General features: G+C 44.0%; 1 protein-coding gene across 17 annotated transcripts in view; it reads left to right on the top strand.

Moving 5' to 3' along the window:
• Positions 1–26408, top strand: part of Atxn1 (ataxin 1) — a 415237-nt gene that overhangs the window by 170221 nt on the left and 218608 nt on the right. The gene's annotated exons all lie outside the window — the stretch shown is intronic.

The raw sequence follows: 26408 nt of genomic DNA, 5'->3' as shown, positions 1-26408 counted from the left end.
CTCTGATGCTGACACTCAGCTGACGGGCAACGGTCAGACTGAGGAGAGTACAATATAATCTCTAGGCTCATCTAACGTTTGTTTCTCTTGACGATCGGCACCATTCAATGCCAAGTATTTTTACCATGTAACTCTCTCTGATTATATAATTTTCCAACAAGCAGACATTATTGTACTTGATCCTGTTCATCTGGAATTGTGTGTGTGTGTGTGTGTGTGTGTGTGTGTGTGTGTGTGCATAAAACTCTTGTAACTATAGAAGTTCCTGTTATTAATGGCTTCCTTGAGACATTGATTGCCTATCAGTGAACAGCTGAATGGGAGAGCTTTTGGATTTGAAGAGTTTCAATACATGTTTCTGAATGACTTTCCAATCAAACAGTAGCAGGTTCTGTTTTCAGGAGAGACAAAGAAGCAGTTCTCTATCCTCCAAGTCCTGGATGCCAAGCGCTCAGGATGCCGAAAGGGTGCTGGCTTTTTTTTCACTGATGGTGAGAAATGATCTGTGTGTGTCCATGTGTGCTGTGCTGTGTGAGGGGACGTGGGCTCGCGCCGAGGAGGGGATTTGCTTGCAGATCCTGCTGTGCTTTAGAGCCCACCTTCTGTAGACAGAAGCTACACTTAAAGCTCGCCAGATCTGGACATTTGAGAAATAATACTAAATCAAGGAGGAGTGTGAGAGCCCCGGGGAGATGTGAGATCCTTCTTTCCAGCCAAGTATTTTTAGACAATTGTGAAATCACTGAATAGCCAGCATTTTCCAGTAAAAAGTGAAGTTTGGTCGCTGCTCAAAAAGAATAAGGAGGTATTTCATAAACAGCCTCTGGGAGAAGCAATCTGAAGTTGGACTTCTCATTATTAAGAATGCACATGTGTCTATGACTATCTAGCATGTGTATGTATGCTGTGCCCAGGGTCAGGACATTGGTTGCTATATAGAACAGAGAGGCTATTGAGCCCTCAGATCACTACAGGGGCCCTGCTCTTTTCTAGGGGATGGTTTTCTAAGTTTGCATTTATAAAATGCAGGTAAACAATAGTGTTGGTTGGGTGAGGTGATGCCTCATGTGACTGTACATGGCAAGTTTATTCTCATTAAAGTCTTGTGTCGATAGGACATGTATTGATACTAGAGAATGATTGGCTGTGGGTTAGGTATGGAAGTGCATACCTATGATCTCAGTATCCAGGGGCAGGAGGATCAGGAATTCAAGGCCTGCTTGCCTCACAGGAGACCTTATCTCAAGAGAGCAGAGAGAAGAGAGAGAAAAAAAAAACATTAAAGAGAAAAATGGAGGCAGGAGAGGTTGGCTCAGCAGTTAAGAGCACTTGTTCTACCACCCTGAGGGTCAAGAGTTCAGACCCCAGCTTATATATAATAAACCAGGCATTCTGGGAAATGCCTATAGTTTCAGCTCTGAGGGAATGGGGTGAGGCAGGAATTCAGCCTAGTCAAGAAGATACAAACCTCAGATTTAGGGTGAGACCCTGCCTCAAAGGAGTGTATAGAGGGTGGTAGAGGACACCTGATGTCCTCTGCTGGCCTCTGTGGGCACGTACTCATACTTAACCTGTATACAAGGGTGTACTTACAGTCACACAGATACACATACAAACATATAAGTCCTTTAAAAAGAAAAGGACCATGATAGGGGCTCACAACACTATACTACAGTGCTAACAACAGTGGAACTCTGCCTTATGCAATTATGTTTTCCCTTCTTCATATTCTGCCTCTGGTTCATCCCCCCCCCTCCACCCCCACCCCCACCCGTGTCTGAAGGAATTCCATGGCTTATTTTTATTAGCATGCACTGAGTCAGTGCTGCCCAGGAGAGACTGTCTTCTGAAGGTCTTTAAGGAAGAGATCCATTTTCCCTCAGGGCTTAAGATTGCTGCTCTATTGGCTGGCTAGGGCACCCGAGTATCAATCCGACCTGGCTGCCTTGGGCCAGCTTCTCATTCCTACCCAGGTTGCCTTGCTGTGGTACAGAAAGTGACTCAGGCCGGGAAGGTATCAGGTCTTTTGTGAGTCCCATAGCAAGAGGTCCCTCCCCTTCTGGAGCCATGTGCGAGCTGATTTGCTTGTCTTGTCTCCTCCTCCTATTGCAAAACAAGCTTCATTTCATGAACTGAATGAAGGGAAAGGCATGGTAGAAGAACTCCCATCTCCTTGGTTTTTGACACTGTGCACTCCAGCCTACAGATGTGCAGGGGGAAGGTAGATGGCTAAGCAGTGAAGAGCACTGGTTGCTTTTCAGAGGACCTGGGTTCAATTCCCAGCATCCATATGGTGGCTGAAAACATTAATGTAAGTCCCATCCCAGGAGATCTTACGCCCCTTTCTGGCTTCTGAGGGCACTGCACACACTTGGTGTACAGATGTAAACAGGCAAGCAAAACACCCATACACATAATATTAAGATATGGAAAATCTCAAGCAAACAAAAAAAATAGAGGTGGAGATGGGGTAAGCTGGGTTCTGCCTCCCTCCCCGTTTTGGCCACATATTAAGATAGAGAAATGGGAGAAAGACAGCCAAAAGTAATTTTTCATCAACTACAACAAACTCAGTGCCCCTTGGATGGCTTCAGCTGCTGCCTTCCACTGACCCTTCTATGGCTGGGTTGTGTATGTTTGTACTATATTCACTGGGACCCTAATTTCCAGGCTCATTCACATAGCTTTGTACTTAGCAGAAGAGAAACATTTACATCTCCAATTAAGGCATTTTAGCTGAAGGCTGCTTCTTTAATGGTCATAAGTGAATCTCTCTTAGGTAATAGTGAGAATGCATAAGAAAACAAAACATGCATTTTAGGCAAGTGTATATGTTAGGCTTAAAGAGAATTATGAAATTCATGGGAGAGAGGATGAAGCAGAGTGTGTCTCGACAACTATACATTACACAGAGCATTTGCTGTGCTCTGCCCGACTCAGATGAGACACTTCATGCATGTAGGTAGGAAGGCTGTGTGGAGCTGCTGTATGGATGGTAATGGTATCACCATATGGAACATGTAGTGTTTAGATAGCACTTAGACTCCTTATTGTCACCAAACAGGAAGAAAGGAGCTCTTAGGTGTGACTCCCAGGCTGTTGTGCAGAAATGCAGGCATGGTAGTTACCCAAAGCTTTCCAGAATCTGTCCCTGCAGGGAGGCAGGAAAGCAGGCACTGTTATCTCTGTCTGGTGCTGTGGTGCTTCGGAGCTGAGATCCTGCAGGTTTTTGCTGTTCTCTGCATGCTATGGTGATGCAAACCATTTTCACCCCACAGGCATGTAGAAGAGCATCTTTAAAATCAACAGAGTATCGCTGAGAAGTTAGTCCTCAAAGTCTCCTATGGAACTTAGGGTACCCTAGGGTGTGGCCAGTGCTGAGTGAAGCCATGGCTTTTGGATTGTGTGAAGTAAAGGATGAGACTGAAGAAGGACCTGTGGGTGAGGAAGGCAGGAAACAGGAACAACCAGAGAGTAGATGAGAGAGAGGAGATGGACGGAGTGCTCTTGGTAGCAACTCCAAACTGGAAAGTGATACATGACAGGAGCGTATAGGAACGCTCTCTCCAGTGGACCCAGCTGGGGCATGAGTGATGTACACTTACCCATCTCTCCAGGGAAGTGATTTAAGCAGAACATCTCTCTCACAATTTTCTAGTCTCTGAGAGACTGGGCAGTGAATCTTCTGGTTCCTATTAAGTACATGCCACATTAAAAGCATAGATGTCACCCTGCATCTGTCTTGATGTGTGCTAATACCCTGGAATTCTTCATCACCACAGCACATACTTCAAGGTACACATTTGAAAAAGCAAATAGTTCTAAAGCACATGAATACTAAGTTTTTCTATACATGTCATGCATATACATGACAAAAGTTATCTTTAAATTATGCACAATAATACTGAAGATGTAAGATATGACAGTAGGTTGTGATGGGCACTGGTGCTTTGGGGCTTCGATTAAGTAAAATAGGACTCTGCCACATAAACAGCTGCAAAACCACAGCAGTGGACCTGAAAGCCAAGGCGGCTGCTAAGAGATTAACAGGAGGGTAGCAAATACCATGTGTACACACGAGACAGAGGGATGATGCATGTGTCAAGTAGGAAAGAGTGAGAGAGCGTGGGATTTCAGGATGCTTTTCAGAATTTGTAGGTTGTATGTTTCTAGGGTTTTCTTTTTGGTATTTTCAAATCAGTGCTAACCTGGGTAACTAAAAGAATGGAAGACAAACGTGTAAATAGTTGGGGGCTGCTTTAATTTCATTCTTTAACCATGAAGAATTGAAGTGATTGTTTCATGGGGATGCATTTACCTTACTATTTTATGACCTATAGCTCATAAACACACAGACACACACACACACACACACACACACACACACACACACACACACAAAGACACACACACACACACACACACACACACACACACACACACACACACACACACACACACACACCCACACAGACACACAGACACAGACACATAGACAGACACACAGACAGACAGACACACAGACACACACACACATACACACACACACACAGACACAGACACATACACACACAGACACACACACAGAGACACACACACAAACACACACACAGACACACACACAGACACACACACACACAGACACATAGACAGACACACAGACAGACAGACACAGACACACACATACACACAGACACACACACAGACACAAACACAGACACACACACACATACACACACACACACAGACACAGATACATACACACACAGACACACAGACACACACACAGAGACACACACACAGACACACACACAGACACATACACACACAGACACACACACACACAGACACACACACAGACAGACATACACACACAGACAGAGACAGAGAGGTACAGAGCGAGGCAGAGAATGTAAAGGCTAGAGGCTGGCATCATTGTCTTCGATCACTCCCTACCTTATGTTTTGGGAAAGCATCTTACACTGGATGTAGAGTTCATCAGGTCAGTCAGGCAAACCGGCCAATGAGCTGTCTGACCAGGGTTCTATCTACCTGCCCCTCCCCAGGGTAGGGACTGGAGATGTGCACCCTCACATCTGGAGTCCATGTGGGTACTGGAGATCCAAACCAGGTCCTCACGCATGTTCAGCAAATGATGCTGACTGCTCCATTTCCTTGACCCTGGCTCTTTCGTGTTTCATCTACTATAGTCTATCTTAAAGTATATTATAAATCACATGATTCACTCCAACACACACACACACACACACACACACACACACAAAGAGAGAGAGAGAGAGAGAGAGAGAGAGAGAGAGAGAGAGAGAGAAGGTAGATATATACGACTGATTAACAAAGTTTCCAGATCAAAGCAAGTTGTCTTATCTTGGACATTCCAGTATTGATGTCCTTCTCATCATTTATAGGCTTATGGTTCTTTCCCCTAACTTCCCTACATCCCTGATGCTTGTAACAGTCTTTTATGCAATTACATCCACTCAAAGATTCCTCTTCTTTGGCCTTTAGTGGGCATTAAGTAAATGCTATGCTTTTTGTTGGGAATTTACTATCATTGATGGGCACATTTTTACTATCATTTGTCCTCAACAACTGCTCTAATGGGGTGCAAGCGTCCAGCATAAAATATGAATGGTCATGCTTTCTTCTCTTCTTTGAGAAGCTCAGTCTAGCTGTCCATTCCACATCACATTCCACATCACATCATATGGATCTACACATCACAGGCAAGAATGGGAGTGCACATCGCACACACACATACACACATAGAGACACACTCACACACAGACACATACACATAGAGACACATTCACACACATAGACACACATACAGAGACACACTCACACATACACAGGCACACACAGAGACACACTCACACACACACAGCCACATACACAGACACTTGCATACATACACAGACACACACAGACACACACGCACACATATGCACAATGCATTCTGGAACACAGGCCCATATTCCATTTAGATTTATAATGTGCATTTCTTAGTGAAGGAGACCATTTTGTTATCTATTTAATATTTAAAATAGAGATCTCCCTCAATTTTATCCTTCATCATAAACATGTTCTTCCCTTTTGACTCCATGCCTTTCAGTCTGGAGTTAGCATCCATAATTTATACCCTGCTGGGGAGAAGGCAGCATTTTGAGACACTTAATGATGTTTTTTGTGGCAAAAGGAAAAACATGTACGGCCGGAGATTCAAGTGTACAGAGTATTTTATATGTCGACATAGTTTTTTATTTATTTATTTAATTTTTTTTTTGAGACATCGACATAGCTTTTTAAGGCTATTTTGGAGCACATTAGAGTTTCTGAAGTGATTTCTCAGCCTTCCTTATGAAGCATTTTATTCTTAATAACTTTTATAAATAATGTGACTTATGGCGTTCGTGTGGAGACATTCACATTGCATGGAAATAATACAGTGGATTATTCTGGTATCTGGTGGGGAAAATAATTACAAAAGGTTTGATTCCAAAGCTCATCGTTGTGCGTGTGTCCATCCAGGAACCGTACTACTCAAGAGATCTCACCCCAGCCCATCTGTGATGCTTTTGATGGTTGGGAAATGGCCTTTCCCAAGTGGAAGCAAACCCGGGAAGTGGAGGCATACTCAACATGGCACTAGCTTTGGTCTTTTTCAAACTAGTGTCTACCTTTTTTTCTTAGAGACCATCAAATAAAATGAGACATTTGAATATATTCTCTAAGATGTGGAGAGGGTAAGCTTCGAGCTTTTGATGCGCAGTAGAGATGGAAGGGAGCATGCAGATCAGGTAAGCTCGCTCTCTGAACTCAGGGCCTGCCTCATCGCTATCAATTACCCCTTTCATGCAGTCCGTGGCCTGTATGAAGTGTTCATGTGTTGAAACTTTTAAAAGACTTAGGGAAAAAATGTTTTTAAAAAAAAAAAGCATCTTGGAGACCAGTGTGATGCCATGGCAGCATTTGGAGGGTGAGACTTTGGGATTACCAAGGGGTTAGGGTCAGCCTGGGCTACACAGTGAGCCTGGACTATCCTGGGCTACACTATGAGAGTCTATCTCAATTAAACACAAAAACAAGAGTGAAATGAAAATGGGTGAGTGTGCATGGAGTATGGTTTGGAGTTAGAATGAAGCATGTCCGTACCATGTGTCATCTCCTAGGCTTTAGTGAAGAGGATATTGCTGGGATTTATTTGCGTTTTCAATCAAGAGTTTGCTGAAACTTGGGATATGGTTTTTTGTGATTTGGGAGTTATGTTCTGCCCCTTCTCTTCACAATGGAGGAAACAAGTCACACTTTGTGCTCTTCAGAGCGGCGGTTTTAGCCAGCCTGGCACGTGGCTAATGCTTCTGTAATGCTGGCTACCATTGCTGGGCTCATTGCCCCTTTCCCTTTCCCTTTCTGTTTCCTAGTGTTAACTGGGCTGAGTAACTAAAACAAGTAAATATAACTGAATAGAAGCAGAGTTGTCTTGCCGGTGTCCACGCTTTTAAAGCTGGGGCTAAGTTTGGCCTCACTGACAGAGATGCGACCTTCCCCTGCTTGTGTCTGTGGAAGAACCTATGTTCAAGTGGACCGGCCTCGGACACGAGAACCAGGAGAGCATTCGACAGGATGTTCAGTGACTCTGTGCCTCTGAGTTCCCTTCTGGAACATGAGTGGGTTACCCTCTGAGGCTTCCTCCACTTAAAAAAGAAAATGTCACCTTAAATCCTTGGTGCTTTGAGACTTTGAAGTCCCAGTAGAAAATACGTATGAAAAGCCACAACCTCTGTTTATCCAGTCCCAGTACTTTTTCGTGGCTTTCATGGTTTGTGTCCTCTTTTGTGCTCAGGTGGAGCTAATGACCACCCCACCCCTCTGGAGATGTTGGTAAAACAAGATGGAAGGAAAGGAGGTAGTCACAGAGGCAAGGCCCTTCCAGATGCTTAACCCCTTCCACTGGTCCCCAGATGGAGCAGAGGGACCATCACTTCTCTTGGCTTTGAGATGGAGCTCTCTCTGGAGTGAAATCTGGCAGCTGTGTCCTAGTCAAACTGCAGGGCTGATACGACAGTTTGGGGAGAAGGGGCGAGACAGAAATAGCAGATTTCAAAATAATCCAATTACAACAGCAGGCACGGCACAGTTAGGCAACAAGAAGGCGAGAAGATAGGCCCCAGAGCCTGACTCTGCACTGTTGATGGAGTGCAGACTCCAGAAGCGCACATGCCCATGCCCTGCCCACTTCAAGCCCCTCCCACCTCCATGCCCTGCCCACTTCAAGCCTCTCTCACCTCCATGCCCCGCCCACTGCGCACATGCACTGGGACACACACACACACACACACATACACGCACACAAGTGCCAACCCATGTTACAACTAGAAAAATACCCCAGTCCCCACACATTCTGAGCAGGAGGCTCACGTGATGCTGAGATGCCATCAGGGCTTTTCTCTCTTTCCAGTGGTCTAATATCAGGCTGTGTTGTTGTACACATAGAGCTATTTTTCAAAATGTGTGTGCATAAGTTGGAGAGATGGCTCAGAGGTTAGGAGCACTGTCTGCTCTTCTGGAAGTCCTGAGTTCAATTCCCAGCAACCACATGGTGGCTCACAGCCATCTGCCATGAGATCTGGTGCCCTCTTCTGCCCTGCAGGATACATGCAGGCAGAACACTGAATACATAATAAATAAATAAATCTTTAGAAAAAAAATGTGTGTGAGAGTGTGCGAAGATGCCTATTCATGTCCATGATTACATATGTGTTTCTGAATGTGAACACGTGGATGTCACTGAGTATAGGTGGAGGACAGAGTGTTGTTCCTTACCTTCGATCTTATTGGTGACAGACAGGACGTCTTGCTCAGGCAAGATGGTCTGCAAGCGTCTGTGGATTCTCCTGCTTCTGTCTCCCATGTCACCTCAGAAGCGCTGGCATTGCAGATGTGCATCACGCCAGGTGTTACGCATCTTGGGGGATCTGAACTCGGGTTCCCATACCTGTGAGACCCCCTCCAGTTCTAAGTCTGTTATTTTAAAGCTCCTTCTCTGACTTCACCCCATTACAGGAGAATGTCATAGGTATGTATTCGTAGATCACTAAGCTGAAAGTAGCATGTTGGGGCCGCCTCTGCAGGGACAAAACTCTTATCTGAATCCACGGATCTTGATAATAACAGTCTTGATCATGACTGGGGGTGCTGCTCGGTGTTATTAAGATATCAGAGGTATAAGAGGCCCTGTGTCCAGTCCCCAGCTCCTCGATGCTGCAGTGGACAACTGCAGCCAAGTCCCGTTGGTTGTGTGAAAAGGAGCCTGTTGGAGCTTCCACAATGCATGTGCTGGCTGTAATAAGTACCACAACAGCAACAGCAAGATAGACATTGTGGATTAAAGGGGAAAGTACTGAGTGTTGACCGCCACGGGGGTGGGGTTAAGGAAAGAGACGGAGGGAGAAATGAACAGACTCTCAGAGGCAGGACCCAGGTTTTCTCAAAGGGGGGATTCCAGCATCCAGCCTTGGTAAATGCTAACGCACCCCCCGTGTGTTAGTTAACCAGAGAAGGGAGCATTGGAAAGGAGTACAGACATTGGAGGGTTTATTCCATCCAGCAACACATCTTTAGGTAACGAGCAAGGTTCCCATAGGATTATGAATATGGTTCTATAATAAAATGGAAGAAAACCTGAATTCAAGAAAAACGGGAGGGGATGCATGCAGTGGGGAATAAATGACATTTGGCATCAGAAATTCTAGCTTCAAATTTTAGATCTAAGGACTGAGGCTATAGCTCAGTGGGAGGATCCTTGCCTTGGGCCCTCAGACTTGATCCAACACTGCCAAAATAACCATAATAATCGTAATACTTTCAGTTCTGTGATTTGTTAGCCCTGTGACATTAGGGTAGTCAATTAAAACCTGAGAGGTTTTTATTGTTTGTTTGGTTTTTTTTTTTTTCTTCTGTTGATCTTAAAATAGATGTAATTACCATATCTATCATATCTATCTCGGGGGTGTTGAGATGATTAAGCAACATAATGTATTCAGATATATTTTGTGAATTGAAGAGGCCTATGTTTATGATAGTTCTAGAAACCTGCCTTGATTTTTTTATGGTATGCAGTAAGGGCTTGGGTATTTACAGACAAGAGTCATGTATAGAGTCATCCGCACAGAAGAAAGACCCATCCTGTAAAAATTATAAAATATGCACCCATTACTTCTCTTTCTGCCCCTTATTTTCCTGGCCCAGAAGTTGTATGTCTCTAGGGTTTTTTTCTGAATCACTCTGGCAAGCTGCAGAGTTCATTGCCTACCCTCTACTGAGCTTAAGGAGACATTACTTGATAGTAAATACCACCATGAACAGACTAAAGAGAAGTCTTCCTTCATTCAGTCACCTGAACTTGGGAAGGCACCAACAGAGGAGCAAAGAACATGAATGTCCCCAGTGAGACTCTGAGTCCTGCAGGAGGGTAGGAAGGAAAGCAACCTCCCCAAATGTGTGGCCCTAAGGGTCCCTTCATGCCTCAGCCTGTCTAGCTTCTGCCCCCAATCTCAGACTCTATCAAGTGTCTGCTTGTGTTTCTTCTTCCCAAGCTTTACATCTTGGGCATATTCGCATGCAAGGGTGGGTGGAGCATACTCTATTTATAAACGGGGGTGTGGGGGTGTGGGGGGGAACGTCGCTCACGTGAAGATGGAGCTGTGTGCTCAGGAGCGTATCTGGGGATGCGCTCATGAATACGTGTCTCTGTGAGTGAGTGCCCACAGGCGTGTTGTGGCCTCGTTAACATGGAAAGGACACCCTGACACTAATTAGGAGGTGTGTGACAGGAACAATGACAGCAGAACACTTTGGGCATTGCCTGTGATTGCAAGGATGATGTAACACTATGCAGCAGCAAGACCTTGCTTGCTCATTCTTGGGAAGAGCGGTGGGAGTTAAACATGGACATGTTCCAATGTCCGGGTGTGGATCCTGTCCAGGAAGGCTGTGAGTTTCTCATGTGTGCCTGCTTGCCTGCAACTCAGAGTGTTGTGGGTAGAGAATGTTGCAGAGTGTGATTGGTGGCATAGACTGTGCCCTGTTGTTTGTTTATTATTCCCAGGGATGTGTGTAGGGCAGAGCTATCACACTCAGAAGAGAACAGCTGTGTTTGGAAATTACAGTAGAAACAGCACGGGAAATTGAATTAAGAGAAGACACCCGGAGAGGAGAGTCCATCTCTGATGGATGGTATTTCTTACCTGATCTCCATCATTCCCTAGGAGGGAATAAAAACTAGGAAATTGGATTTGAAAAAAAATGGATTAAGACGAATGGCTACTTGGGGTTTTTTGACCTTAGCTGCTTCCAGTTTTATTAGTACTATGTAAAGAATCAATACGTGGTTTTCTAAAATGCAGGAGTGGTGTACTGGCTAGTTATGTGTCAACTTGACACAGCTGGAGTTATCACATAGAAAGGAGCTTCAGTTGGGGACATACCTCCATGAGATCCAACTGTAAGGCATTTTCTCAATTAGTGATCAAGGGGGAAAGGCCCCTTGTGGGTGGGACCATCTCTGGGCTGGTAGTCTTGGGTTCTATAAGAGAGCAGGCTGAGCAAGCCAGGGGAGGCAAGCCAGTAAAGAACATCCCTCCATGGCTTCTGCATCAGCTCCTGCTTCCTGACCTGCTTGAGTTCCAGTCCTGACTTCCTTTGGTGATGAACAGCAGTATGGAAGTGTAAGCTAAATAAACCCTTTCCTCCCCAACTTGCTTCTTGGTCATGATGTTTGTGCAGGAATAGAAACCCTAAGACAGGTGGTATGTACTTACATAGTGTCCATCTCCAAAATATCTGATTAGTTTGTCTCTGAGTGTGTTACACACTCACTTACATTATAGAGAAGTAGAGTAAAGAGAACAGAACACTCTCTGGTCTCAAGAAAGTCTTATCTGTATTCCAGCCCTTTGCCCAAGGTAGAGTTGGCCATGCCCTCATTTGGACCATCATGATTGATTGTGTGCAGTCGTATGACGGTTTACTAACAAGGCTCTAAAACACATAAACAAAGAAATTACTCCATCTGTGGTTGTGACTCTTAACACCGAGGACAAAGATACAAACTTGACCTGTTCAAGAAATACATGGGTGACAAGTCCATCATTATGGTGGACACAGAGGGACAGTATAGAAAGACATATAACATGTGGTCATTTCTGCTCTAAAGGCACCAGTAACCTAGCTGAGGCTCAGAGCAACCTGTCATGAAATGCATGTGAGACTGTAGCACAGAGCAAAGTTCCAGTGAGGGGGTGATGAGTTGAGTATGTGTGGATTGGACGGGGGGGAGAAGCACGCTGAGTTTCAAGTCATCTTGAATGCAGTCAGCATACAGAGGAATGGATCGCTTCCTTGTGGAGTATCCTGACAGACAAGGCCTTTACTGAGTCCTATGGGGTAAGATATAACGCCAGGGAAACACACAAGCAAGCAAGCAAGCAAGCAAGCAAACAAGCATGCATGCACACTGAATGTTTGACATGAAGCTAGAGAAAGACCTATAGAAGGCCTGCCACAGTATCCTCCCTACTAATGTTGAATCAAAAGAAAATTCCAGACAGTGGGGAGGATGTGCCTCCATCTATAAAGCACTTACCTAGCATAAAGGACGCCCTGGGTTGAGTTCCATTTTCGTCACTGTATAAACTGGACATGGTAGCACCTACCTATAATCTCAATAACTAGGAGCTAGGAGCAGGAGGTTCAGCAGTTCAAGGTCATCCTTAGCTACATAGTGAGTTCAAGACCAACTTGGGATATATGTGACCCCATTGTGTGTGTGTTTGGGGTAGGCATAGACAGAGCCAAATGAAAGGACATTTAAAAAAAAAAAACCTGATAACTCATGTCCCAAAGTATCAGAGTTTTTAAAAAATAATGAAGATGGACTGGAGAGATGGCTCAGAGGTTAAGAACCTTGGCTGCTCTCCCAAAGGCCTCTGGTTTTGATTCCTAGCATCTGTGTAGTAGCTCATAACCATAATTCCAGCTCTGGGGGATCCAGCGCCCTGTTCTTGGTCTTAGTGGCATTCTACACATGTGATGCAAATACATACATACATGCTGGCAAAACACACATATACAGACTATTTTTAAAGGAAGAATCAAAAATACTCCCAATACGTGGAAGACAAGGGTCATGACGATGTAGTGCTGTCTAGGGAATCCCTGGATAGGTCTTTAATGAGAGAAAAAATGTCCTGGAGAAGAGCTGATGAAGTCCTAGCCATGCCCATAGTGTAGCTAGTGTAGAACTGACTGGGGGTATCTCTCCAGTTTTGATCCCTTTCTATGATGTTGATGTTAACATATAGGGAGTCCAAGAGGAAGGCCAACAGGGACTCTTGCTAACTCTGCATCTTGTTGTAAATGTCCATCCTCGGTTTTGAGGAATGGAGTTAAAGGGTCCCTGAAAACAATTTTCTAAGAAATAATGATAGGCTGTAACTATAGATAGGGAACTGGTAAGGGCAGGAACCCCTCAGATGCAGCTGGTGGGAAGATCGAGAGACAGGAGGAAACAGAAGTCCTGGGCCAGTTTCCTGTAAGTAGCAAAACCGTATGCTCACCTTGAAGGGAGGTAGAGTTTGTGGGCAGAGAACACTCTCACTCCTGAGGCAGGGGGGACAAAGGGCTGGGGAGGAGGGGGGAGGGAATAGTCTGCTAGACTTATTCGAGATCGGGAGTGATTGTGTTTTACTGAAGGTCAGTGGAAAAAAAGGTCCACAGCTGTGTGAAGACAGGAGGCTGGAGAGCTGGCTCAGCAGTTAAGAGAACTTGTTCTTACGGAAGTCCTGGGTTCAAATCCCAGGACCCACATGGTATTTCACAATGAGCCAAAACTCAGTCCCAGGGAATCTGATGCCCTCTTCTGACCTTTGAGGGCAACAAGCATGTATGTGGTATATATGCATCTATGTGGACAAAATACTCACATGTAACATAAAAGCGAGTAAGTCTAAGAATTTTTAATTGCCTGGTATAAGAGGGCAGAAACAACGGACAGGTGGAGGAGTGTTACGGATTCTTACTTACGGAAGTGGTACAAGAGAATGGTACTAACCTAGGTCTTTGCTTTACAGAGGGGTAAACCCAATAAACCTATAGTCAGGTATACACTGTGGAGAGTCACTTAACCCACCTAATCTTCGGAACATCTTAGGTTACTAACATGACACACTGCGGCGTATGGATTGTCACTGCTCTACTGGGAGGAGTTGGGGAAGAGTTGGAATGGGTGAGTTAGGAATTTAGAAGAGCTCCTGGCAGCCTGTTCATTTGGAGCATGGACTAAGAAAGGAAGAAGAGGCAACATACCACAAAGCATCTGAAAGAAGGTGGACACGTAGAACTTTATGACTGGTGGTTTTGAAGGATGAAGAAAGATCAAAGATAATTCCTGGGTCTTGAAATTGTGTTCATGATTAGGCTAATATGTTCAGCAGATATGTGAGTGCCAATATTGATGAGTAATGTAGGTTGCTGATGGACATTTACAAAGAGTATGGGTATATATATACACACACATATATATACACATATATGTATATATATTCTTTGTACATTATATATATGCTTTAATATTATATATATATAAAATGTTCAATATCTGTGTCTAATAAAAGATGGATCAGAAAGCTCATGGCTTAAGTTGGAAGGACAGTAAGGTGGACCTATAGGATCCCTGCTCCACAAATAAAAGGCAAGGGAGGAGGTTTCTATTCTCTGCTTCTAATAGCAGCCATGAACAGTATTAGACTATCTTTCAAGTTGACACTTCTTTCCCCGGAGAGAGATGTCAAATCTACTCTTGATCTCTCACACAAGCATAAAGCAGACCCAGAAACTGTGCAATCACTGTTCTACTTGGGAAAAAGCTCACTTATACTCCCCTAACACACTGATCTCAGCCCCAAGGTCCCAGACATACCAAATGTGCATGTTGGAATGATGTGACTCCAGCTTTCAAAATAGAACAGATAAAAAAATGTATGAGCATGCATGTGCTTAAGTTTGAAGCTCCCACTCTCCAGGCACGGTGCTGACTCTCAAGCTTGTTTTCGATAATCTTTCCCTACAGGTAAATTCCTAATTAATGGTGTTCAGGGTGGGGTTAACCGTGTCTCTTTCTGATCACTTGGACCTGTCCCTTTTTCTCAGGTGTTAAGGAAGTTTCCCTGTAGCTTTGACCTCTTGCTTTTGACAGTCATAATATAAGTTTCAGTGCTAGTGCAAGGATGACAATATTATAGTTATTTTTAATCTCTATGACAAGCTAGAAGCAGCTCCAGCAGACGTTATTAAACATAATTAGAGTTATTTTGAAGGACAAATGGCTCAGTGCTATGGGTGGCATCAAGTCAGGGGTAGCACCCAGGGTGTGTTGACCTTGATTTAAGGTTGCAGTGACTGAGTCTACATTTTGAGGGTTTCAAAAGGTGAGTGAGACTTTCCACTCTGTTCCCAACATCTTATTGCACCTTTACAATTAAATTCTTTTGCCTTCCTTGATTTCAATTATGCTAAATAAACATTTTGTTCACAGCAGACAACTGAGAGAACATTAGCCTCCTCTATAGTTAGCTCTAACTGGAGATTGCTTTATAATCTTAAACGTACAAAACTGGGGTGGGGAACTGGAGAGATAGCTCAGCTGTCAAGAGCACGTACTGCTTCTGCAGAAGACTGGGGTTTGGTTCCTGGCACTTACATCAGACAGCACACACACTTCGGCTTCAAGGGATCTAGCGCCCTCTTTTGGCCTCCCCGGGTACATGCACTTACATGCACCTATCCCACACATGCATACAATCACACATGTGTACACATGATTTAAAAAAACAAAAATAAGTATTTTTTTTCCAAACATTTAATTGTGAGGTCTCTCCCCTGCATGGCTTGGCTTCACTCAGCCTCTGGCATCAGGTTCCCTCAGGGTGTTGTGACTGTAGATATAGCTAGAGAAGTTCTAATGTTGTCTAGAATTTGATCACTAAGTACAACCTTTACAACATGCAAATTTCAACATCAAAAAAAAAAAAAAGAAAAAGAAAAAGAAAAAAAGAGAAAAACCCCACCCTTTTAATGATAAGTCTCCATGAGCTGCAAATTGTCTGGGGTTGTATTTAAAACATGGCCAAGCCAGCATTGTGCCATACGGTGTGAACTGATGTTTTGTGAGCAAGGTTAAAAAAAGATTCACATCTTTTGTGGAGCGGACATTGACAATTGCAAAACAAGCCAGTGAAGTGGCCTGCAGGCTTCCTGTGGAAGCAGCTACATGGAAACCGGCAGAATAAAGGCTCCTTTATGTGCTTTTAAACTAACGTATTGAGTTCAGCATTTTTTCACAGGGAACATATTTTCAAGCCGTAAATGGCAGTCAGTGGCTCCCTGTAAAATTTCTATAGAAAAGGCTTTGTCTAAGTGGTCTCTCCACAGTTCCCCGAAGGCTGTCAGTGTCCCTCTTGTCTCAGAGTGCCTCGTAAACATAGTGCACTCACCACATTGGACGTCTCGTTTACTTTGGGGCTTAGTCTGGGAGGAGAGGATGAAGCATGTCCAAGAAAGGCTCTGGAGGTTCAGGGAAGTGGTTTAGAGTTACTGCTGTGGACTTACTAGTTAGAGGGCAAAGATGCCTCACTGTGTAACCTCTGTCTACCTCGTGAGGACCAGAGAGCCTCTGGGCCCATCCTTTAACAAAACTATGGTGGCACCTGGCCACCAAACAGAGGGATATCCTCAAAGTGCACCTATCCACTTGCTTTCTCCAAGATTAATAATGAAATAAGGGCATAGAACACCAGAAAACTGCACTGGGAAGAGCAAGAAAGTGCCAGAAGCTGCCTTAGAATTACACTAGATCCACTTAAAAATTGCATTTTAATTCAGAATTTTTACTGTTCCCCCTGACAATTCAGCACTGATCCAAGCTGGGTAGTTACAGACCAAGGCTGGGTCAGTTGCCATGTTCCCTTCTTGGCTCTTGTCTTTCTTTCTTGGGTCTCTCTTTTTTTTTTTCTCTTGAAAGTAAATGGGCCCAGGTGTGGCAGTGTGTGTCTGCAATCACTAAATTGCTGCAAGTTTGAGTCCAGCCTGGTCTCTGGAGAGTTTCAGGCCAGTGAGGACAGACCCTGGCTCTAACTAAGTTAGTCAGTAATATAAATGAATGAAACCAAAAAGCTAGTTTCTCTCAGATTCATGGGATGTCACATCTTTGCATTTACATGCACACACACAAACTCATATACACATATACACATATACACATATATACACACATATACCACATACCACACAAACAGATACACACACACACACATATACACCACATGCATACACACAATACCACATACCATACTCATACACCATACACACACATACATACCACACACATACACACATACCCTATACACACATACACATTACATATATAAACACACACATATACACACCACGCACAAACACACATATATACACATGCATATACCACATACATACACACACCTCACACACACACACACACACACACACACATAATATGACCTGCTTTCTTCTGGAGACCAAATATTTCTGAATATTGAATCTGCTTATAGAATCTGACAATAATAGGAAAGTACCTTTTCAGGAAAGGGGAAATAACTGGGAGAAAAATAGCCAGGAGCAATGACAAAAATCCTTTATTTTCCTTCAGATCTCTGAGATACTAAGAACTCTACTAGCTTAGGATGGTACAGGGAGGTTAATGATTTTATCAGTGGTTTCCCAGTTTCGCAGGTAGTTTAAAGATTGGGAGAGCTCTCTAGTTATGAGGAGTAGAATGCATATATAAAATAACTGTGTGGTGTCTCACACCCGCAATTCTAGCCTATGGGGTTGGGGGATCAGGAGATCAAGACCACCTTAGCTCCCTTAGTTTTTAGACTAAGCTGGGGATACAGGAGCTTGTCTCAAGACACAAGGATAATGAGACCTACGGAGCTGTGGCTTAGCAAAAGGCTTGCAACGCAATCATGTGGACCCGAATTTCAGTTCGAAGCATCCAGTTGGTATGGTGGCATGCTCGTGAATTCTAGGTCAGGGGATGCTGGGATAGGAGGATCCATGGCCTCACAGGCCAGTTCCTCTAGTTGAATCCGTGAGCTCCAGGTTCTCTCTCCAGTGGGAGACCCTGTCTCAGAAACTAAAGTGAGGGGCCTTGGAGGAAAACGTGGCAGTTACAGATAGCATTTGTAGGAATGCAAATGCACACACACACATAGGTACGCACACATGTGGACACATTCATAAATATATGGCACACAGGCCATAACAAGAACAAAGCAGAATTATACAATCTCGGCAGCATAGGGCTTATTGTCATTCAGAGAAGCAGAGCACAGAGGAGGGAGGTTTCCTGCTGTTGTGGTGGGGGAGGCCTGGGACAGGAGGAGTTGACAGCCTAGCTCTTGATGACAAGAAAGGTGTCTGGATTTGGTCATGATACAGTTAACTGGGGTCGGGGAGGTCTCCGGCCACAGTGAGATACATTTATGAGGTAGCAATTTCCAGACCCGGGATTTTTCCTCTCGTGGCTCTGCTCAGCCATTCCTTAGGTGTTGGGAGAACTTAAGCATCTTTTGCAGCTGGAGGAAGAGAGAGGGAGGTTTGTTAATGAAATTGGCAGAAATTAACCACATGGATGTAGCTAGCCACAGGAAGCTGGGAAATGTCAGCTGTATATCAGAGAGACCGGGGAAGTTAGGATGCCTCACCAGTATCTATCAAGGACAGATAACTTCCTCATCCAACACCCTTCATACCCACTGGCCAGGTTTCAGAACATCACAACTCTATTCCAGGTACATCCGGAGCCCACTCTGCTTCTGTTGCCAGGATTCTCCATCTTTCAAGGCATCTGTATCTGAACTTCTCCTTCTCAGTATTATCTATTAGGAGGTGTGTGTGTGTGTGTGTGTGTGTGTGTGTGTGTGCAAGCAGTCATGGCAGCTGTGCATACAGAAGAGCTTTTCCAAATGTCACTGCTGGCACATGTCCCACTATGACCACCCTGGCCTTGGAGGGAAGTCCTGCCTGTAATCTACCTCTCCTATTGGTCAGGAACCTCCTTGTTCCTTCTCCACTTCTTTTCTTCCTCTTTCTTTCTTCCTTCTCCTGATCCTTGTTTTCTCCCTTCCTCTTGCTCCCCTTCTTCATCCTCTTCCTTTTCTTCTTCTGCTTTCTCCTCTTCCCGTTAACAGCTGGATCCTTTTCCTACTTATGTTTAGTATATTCCAATGGAATCCCTCCCGTTATCCCAGTCCTCAGCATCTGTGATGTGTTAGCATTTGCATCCCGTTCTTGAGGATTGGCCTCACCTCCAGTCTACTCCTTGTATCTGCCATCAAAACTTCAGTAAGTCTGTACTGGTGTGAAGTTTTGACGAGCCTTTGTTTGCTAGGCAACTGAACACAGGATGTGGACCTGGAGGAGAGGGGTGGAAGGTTCCCTAGATAAGATGATTGTCACACATGCTTTTCTATGTCTGGGAGGGAAACCATTGAGACCCTGTAAGAAGCAGTGAGACCGGTGGCTGTCCAGCCTAGAGTTTGTTGCTTGAACTTCCTGATCAGCACAGGAGTCGCATGCACAGGAACACGCAGCTGGAGAGTCGTTGGCCCAGGGCTACACCTGTGTGTGCGTTCACTGTCTCTTGATCACCTTCCTATAGAAGTCGGCACCAGTTACAGCGTGGTTTCCCTGTATAATGAACGTGGAGCTCCAAGTAACAGCTCTACCAATGAACTTTCCATACACAACTCATTCATAAATCGAGGCTGGCCTGTCCCGGGCGTGTTATTCAGAGATAGCATTTATCTGTGCTTCATCAATATGAGCTTGTCAGCCTGACTTATGCGTGCTTTCCTCTGCCCTCGATGATAGCCTTGCCTTTAAAATGTAATAGTCTCTTTCTGTTTGGAGAAACATTCCCTTTTGGAGGGCCTTCAAATGCTCTCATGAATCGGAATAGTGATTTCATTTTATCTTGCAATTTATCTTTAGTAGGGCTCACAGCTAAGAGCATCTTTTATACACAGGCAAAGGAGAAACTGTAGAAAAATGGCAAGCTATTGGAAAAAAAGGAAGAGGGGGGAAAAAGGACATATTCCTGGTATTATAAATGGTTAAAAAACTTTAAAGTTTAATTCTTTGTGTGTGTGTGTGTGTGTGTGTGTGTGTGTTTGTGTGTACGGGTTTATGTGTTCTGCATACAGAAGGGAACAGTCTAAACAATCAAAGCAAAGTAACTAATTAACATAAAAGTTGTGAGAATCTTATAGTTTGGTGAGGCGGAGACATAACTCATGGATATCTTCCCTCTGTTTTAACACATTTCAGTCTGCAGGCGTCAACGTCCAGGTCACACACTTTGTTTACCCTGATGTGTGTACATGTGGCATCTGTGCAGAGACATACTCTTGCCTGCATCAGGCTATAAAGTGAAATAGCATCGAACCTCAGTCCTGGAGATGTTCCCCCTTAGGAAACTTCCTCTCCACTTACCAATCAACATTTCCCATTGTTAGCCGAGCAACTGACAGAGGATGATCACAAACGATGCTGACAAGGTTCTGGGAAAGGTGGAAAGAAAATGCAGGGATGCTGCAAGCTCATCAGAGAGCAAGGCTGTCAGAGATGGTGCTTCCGTGTGGCAGAGAGTACTTTGTTTCCCCCCGCTCCCGCCCCTCCTGCACCCCTGCAACGACAAGAAACATTTTCTCAGCCTGTTATTCTGACTTGTGCTGGCAGAGTCAGACTATAAAGCCGCCGTAGTTAAGAATCGAGTGAATACAAGTTATAGTTAATGGCCTTCCCTTTCTGTATTTAAGACAATGCTGCAAGCCTGTGCAAGAGGCATCTAATTTGATGCGTTTTGTTGTATCTTTTGATGGCTCATTGCCACTGTCAGAACGGTGAGGATAATTTCAGTGTCAAACGGCTCTCTTCCATCTCCAGTCGGCGATCATCCTCCCGGCACTGCCTTCGTAGACTGCAAGTCACCTTTGTGTTTAATGTTCACTAATTGGCAAATACCTCTGTAAAGGGTTTTGCAGAAATTGAATTGCGAAGGTGTGGCTTGATACAAAGAAGCCTACATATGCATGAGCATGAGCTGAAAGCGACTTTATGAGCCGAAGAAGAGCACCAGTGTTTAAAGGGGGGCATTATGATGAAATACTCTTATACGTTATCCTGAGCACTGGATGCTAAAGCATATACAAGACAGCTTGCATGTTCTCTTAACTACACTGACTGCGTTTTGAGAGATGCTATAAAAGTAGCCTTGGTGTATTGGCATGACCTGAAATTGTAAAACATCAACAGCATCCATTAATTTAGGGGGAATTATAGGGGTTGGGGAGATGGCTCAGTGGGTAGGAATGCTTTTTGTACAAGCAAAAGGACCTGAGTTCAAATCCCAGGCACCTAGTAAAAAAGCAGGATGATGTCACAGTTATTATAATCCCAGTGCCATCAGTTGGGAGAATTGCTGGAGGTTGCTTGCTAGCAGTCTAGCTGCAAGTTAGTGAACATGTCTCAAGGGGAAAAGATGATAGAGCTGGATACCCACATCCTCTTTGGATGTTCATGCATATATAGGCATATCTGCACACATACCTGTATATACATGCTTATTTACCACACACACATAATTTAAATTAAAAAAAAAGCCATCACTTAAATCCCATGAGTTGTCTTCTGAGTCTTTTTAAACACAAACAAAACAGAGCATTGTATTTTATATTTGAATAAAAAAACAACTATGGAATATGAAGAATAATGTATAAATCATTAAGCTGCATAGATTAATATTTTATAATAATCCCAAGTTTACAAGTTTCCAGGCCATTATTTCCTTTCTTCCTCTTTCTTTCTTTCTTTCTTTCTTTCTTTCTTTCTTTCTTTCTTTCTTTCGTTCTTTCGTTCTTTCGTTCTTTCGTTCTTTCGTTCTTTCGTTCTTTCGTTCTTTCGTTCTTTCTTTTCTTCCTTCCTTCCTTCCTTCTTTCCTTCCTTCCTTCCTTCCTTCCTTCCTTCCTTCCTTCCTTTCTTTCTTTCTTTCTTAGACTTGTTTATTTTATGCATATGAGGGCACTGTAGCTGTCTTCAGACACATCAGAAGAGGGTATCAGATCCCATTACAGATGTTTGTGAGCCACAACGTGGTTGCTGGGACTCGAGCTCCGAACCTCTGGAAAAGCAGTCAGTGCTCTTAACCGCTGAGCCATCTCTCCAGCCCCATTTAAAATTTTTAAATTTTTCTTTATGTGTATGGATGTTTTATCTACTTGTCTATGTATCCCTAATGACCACGGACATCACAGAGGGAGTCAAATACCCTGAGACTGGAGTTTCAGACAGTTGTGAGCCACCGCATGGATGCCGGAAATCAAACCCAGGTTCTCTTCAAGTGTAGCAAGTACTCTTAACCATTGAGCCAGCCCTCTAGCCCAAGGCCTTTATTATTATTATTATTATTATTATTATTATTATTGTTATTATTATTATCATTACTATCTCTATTTTAACACCTAGAGATATGTGGAATCCTGGATTTCCTAGGTACTTGGAGACTTGCGTTTCTCTTTTAAAAGCATCCCCCACAAACACTTTCAGGATCCTATGGCTGTCTGTGTGCTAGTGCTCTGGATCACTTGCAGATGACACCCATCAAATGGAGCTGACACCTCTTGATGGAAATTGGGCCCAGTGGGTTCCTTTACGGCCTCCAAATGTGCTTCGCCTCCTTTGAAGTTTCTGCTTTATTGCTGACACTCTGCTGACCACCAGCATAAACTGCTGTAAACCATGATGCTTTATCATCTGTTTGGGGGGTCTCCAGTGCTGAGCACTTTATGAAGAGACTTTAACGGTCAGAGAACCTTTATGAGTCCTGCGTGCTAAAATGCTTTACCTAGAAATTCTTAGAGGGATGCTTTCATATTTAATTTCTGAGGGCTTCCAGTAACAAAGGCAGGTCTTTTATTGTCCTTTCTATTCCTTGTGGTCAAGAGCTACTAGTTCATGTAGGAATTATGAATCTGGCAATGCTTATGTTTGGGATTATAATTATTTTTGCTAATAAATTGAACTAGCAGCCCTTTTTTAAAAAAAAGTCAGCATTCCCATGAAGACACTGCTAGTTTTAATGGAGAAGTTTGTTTTCCTGGAACTCAACTGGTAACAGAATGTTAGAGGTGCTTTGTATGCAGCTATTGGTATATTTCTCAGATAAACCAAACCCCTGGTGGAGCATAAGGCATGGTTTTTAGTATTCCCCTTGTAATTTGTTCCGTAAACAATGACATTACCTGTTAGGTTAGGTTTTTCCTCCAGGAGCCCTGTCCTCGTTGTATGGCCAAGTGAAAAACCAATGTATCAGAAACGCCCCTCAAGGTCCCAGCTTTAAACCGGTTAGGAAAGGCTCATCCACGTTAGGGTACTTGCTTACTGTCGTCCAACAAAGATTGAGCTAACTGCCAGGCTTGTGTGAGGGAAAAAAAGGTGAAGGAGCAAGGCTGACAGAAGCCAAAGAGAGGAGAAGACGAAATCCGAAGCCACGTGAGAATATCCCCAAGGGAAGATGAGGCTTTTGATATTCGTGAGTGTTGGAATCCCACATTGTATCTCCTCTCCCAGGGAAGAGGAGTGCTCTTCCTTCAGTAGATGGGAGTGGGAAGACGTAGGAGCAGCCAGGATCATTTAAAATATTTAAATAAGTAAAACGCACAACGCAGTGCGAGTCTCGATGTAAATTTTTCAAACCTTCCATCACCCTTAAAGGAAATCCTGTACCCATTAGCTGTCCCTTCTCGTTTTCCTCCAGTCTACCCTGTTCAGCTCCTGGCAACCATGAATCTGCTTTTGCTATATATACATTTGCTTATTGCAGTCATTTCACACGAATAGAATTTGTGCTCTGTGCACTCCTGTGACTACCTTCTTTCTCCATAGCATGATGTTTTCAAGGTGAATCTGCCCTGCAGCAAGCATCTCCTTGGTTGCAGTGGAATACCAGGTGATGGGCATTTAGGTTGCCTCTACTTCTTAGCTTTTCTGGAGAAGTATTTAGGGATTAGTTCCTTTAATTTACTTTTAGATTTATTTATTACATGAATACTAGTATTTGCCAGCATGCATGTATATGTGTGCAGGTATGTATGTATGTATGTATGTATGTATGTATGTACATCACATGTGTGCCCACTTCCCCCAGGGGCCAGAAGAGTGCATTGCATCTCCTGAAATTGGTGTTACAGATGATTATGGTGGGCGCTGGGAGTAGAGCTCACATCATCCGTCCTCTGTGTGAGCAGCAACTGCTCTTCACATCTCTCCAGTCCCCTTGGACTAATTTCTAATCTAGACATGTTTTCGTTTCTCTCTGTAGCCTACTTTTAAGCAGTTATAAATTAAGATAGCAAATGCCCCCCCTCAATTTTACACATTTATTTGCTTCGCAGCTGCTGTTTCTTGCCTTTCCCATCTACCACACCTCCAACCCCCCATAATTTTCAGTGGCTGTAGAGGAGTAATAACATCCTCTAACTTTTACTAAGCACCAGATGCTCTGCTAGGCACGGAGCAGCTACGGTAAGATTTCTCAGCCAGCCCACACTCTTCAGAGGAGGCTGAGGCTTAGAGAGGCTGTGGAAAGCCTGGTATCACTTTACAAGAAAGAATGATGGAGTAACTGGGACTGGGACCCACGTTCCTGTTGCTCAGCAAGTCCGGAGCACTCCGCTGCCTCTCACATGACCGCAGTAGTCACATGACCGCAGGAATCACGTGACTGTGGGAGTCACATGACCGCAGGCCGTGCACCTGTTCATCTCTCAGTGAATCTTCTTCTATCTATGAAAATGACCCGAATTTGATGGAAAGTAAAGAATGTGATTCAGAGCATCTGTATGCTGCCCTCGGGCTGGGAGCAGCCGTTTGTGCTTCTCCTTTCTGATGAAATGAGAAGGAAACATTCCCCTCTGTTTGAATAAGGGAGATCGCCTGGTTGGATTGGAGCTTATCCCGAACCTTCCCTCTGACCTCCCGCCCCTCAGTTGTCCCATCAGGAGCAGCCATTTTGCTCTCCTTGATGGCACAAATGGACCCCACCATGCACAGGACCTGTGTGTCAACACCCCTTTGGACTTTCAAAATCTTACAGTCATAAAACCTGCAATTCCTCTTGCGAGTCATTACTTTCTCTTGTCTCAATGCACGTTCTTTTATTTTTACAGATGTCTGGATGTAAAATGTGAGCATTTGATGTATGTTCAGTATATACAGTGTCTAAAGGATCAAAAGAAGGTGGTTAGTGTTTCCATACCCTGAAACATTTTGTGTTCTGTTGATGTGTCTTGGTGTATGTACCTGCTTGTCTCTGAGTGTAGCCATGTGCATGTAGTACCCATAGAGGTCATACGAGGACATCAGACCTGAAACTGAAAGAATAGGCAGTTGTAAACTGTGGACAAGGGCACTGGGAATCAAACCCAGGTCCTCTGCAAGAGCAGCGAGTGATCTTAACTACTAAACTCCCCCCTCCCCAGGACATTTTCAAAAAAAATGTCTGATTAACATGTAAAGCTTGGAAGATGGGCTGTAACTTAGTTGGTAGGGCGCCTACATAGAAAACAAAGTCCTGGTTCAGGCCCCGGTACCATATAAACCAGGCATGGCGGTACAAGCTGTATTCCCCGATCTTGGGAGGTAGAGGCAAGTTAAAGACCATCCTCATTTATTTATCAGGTTTAAGGCCAGCATGGACTGCATGTGACATTGTCTCAGAAACAAAGCAAAGGAAACAATGTACTGTAATAACCGTAGTTACTGTGTGCATGCCATTTCAATACATGCATACAAACAGTGCTGGCCAAAATAAGAATGGCTATATGGTTGTCATAGATTTGTATTTGGGACCATTGAATTCCTATCTTGTAATAATTCATAAATTGTAAAGTGGGCTTTCCCTCTTTCTTTTGTGTAACCTGTAGGTCACTCTCCTGGAGTTGTCATACCCTGATGGCCTCTTAGTCATTCAGATGGCCCCTTAGTTGTTCTTCCTGGCCCCTTGGGCGTATGTCTCCCTGCTGGTGCAGATGTCATGGGAGTGAAATGTCTCTGTTTCTTGCTGGTAATTCAGAGGCACACCATCCTTTTTGTCAACAGCTCTGCAGCTGCTCAGCATTCTAATCTGTTCTCCAGCAGGTGTCAGTCACACTTGCCATGGGTCAAGTCCAGAGCAGGTGTCTTCAAGTCTTACTCTCATCCACACTGCCTGCAGCGGGACCTCATTCCTCTTG

The sequence above is a fragment of the Mus musculus genome, chromosome 13, assembly GCF_000001635.26.
Source record: "Mus musculus strain C57BL/6J chromosome 13, GRCm38.p6 C57BL/6J".
In the NCBI taxonomy this organism is placed as follows: Eukaryota; Metazoa; Chordata; class Mammalia; order Rodentia; family Muridae; genus Mus; species Mus musculus.
This window is presented reverse-complemented; position numbering and strand designations above follow the sequence as displayed.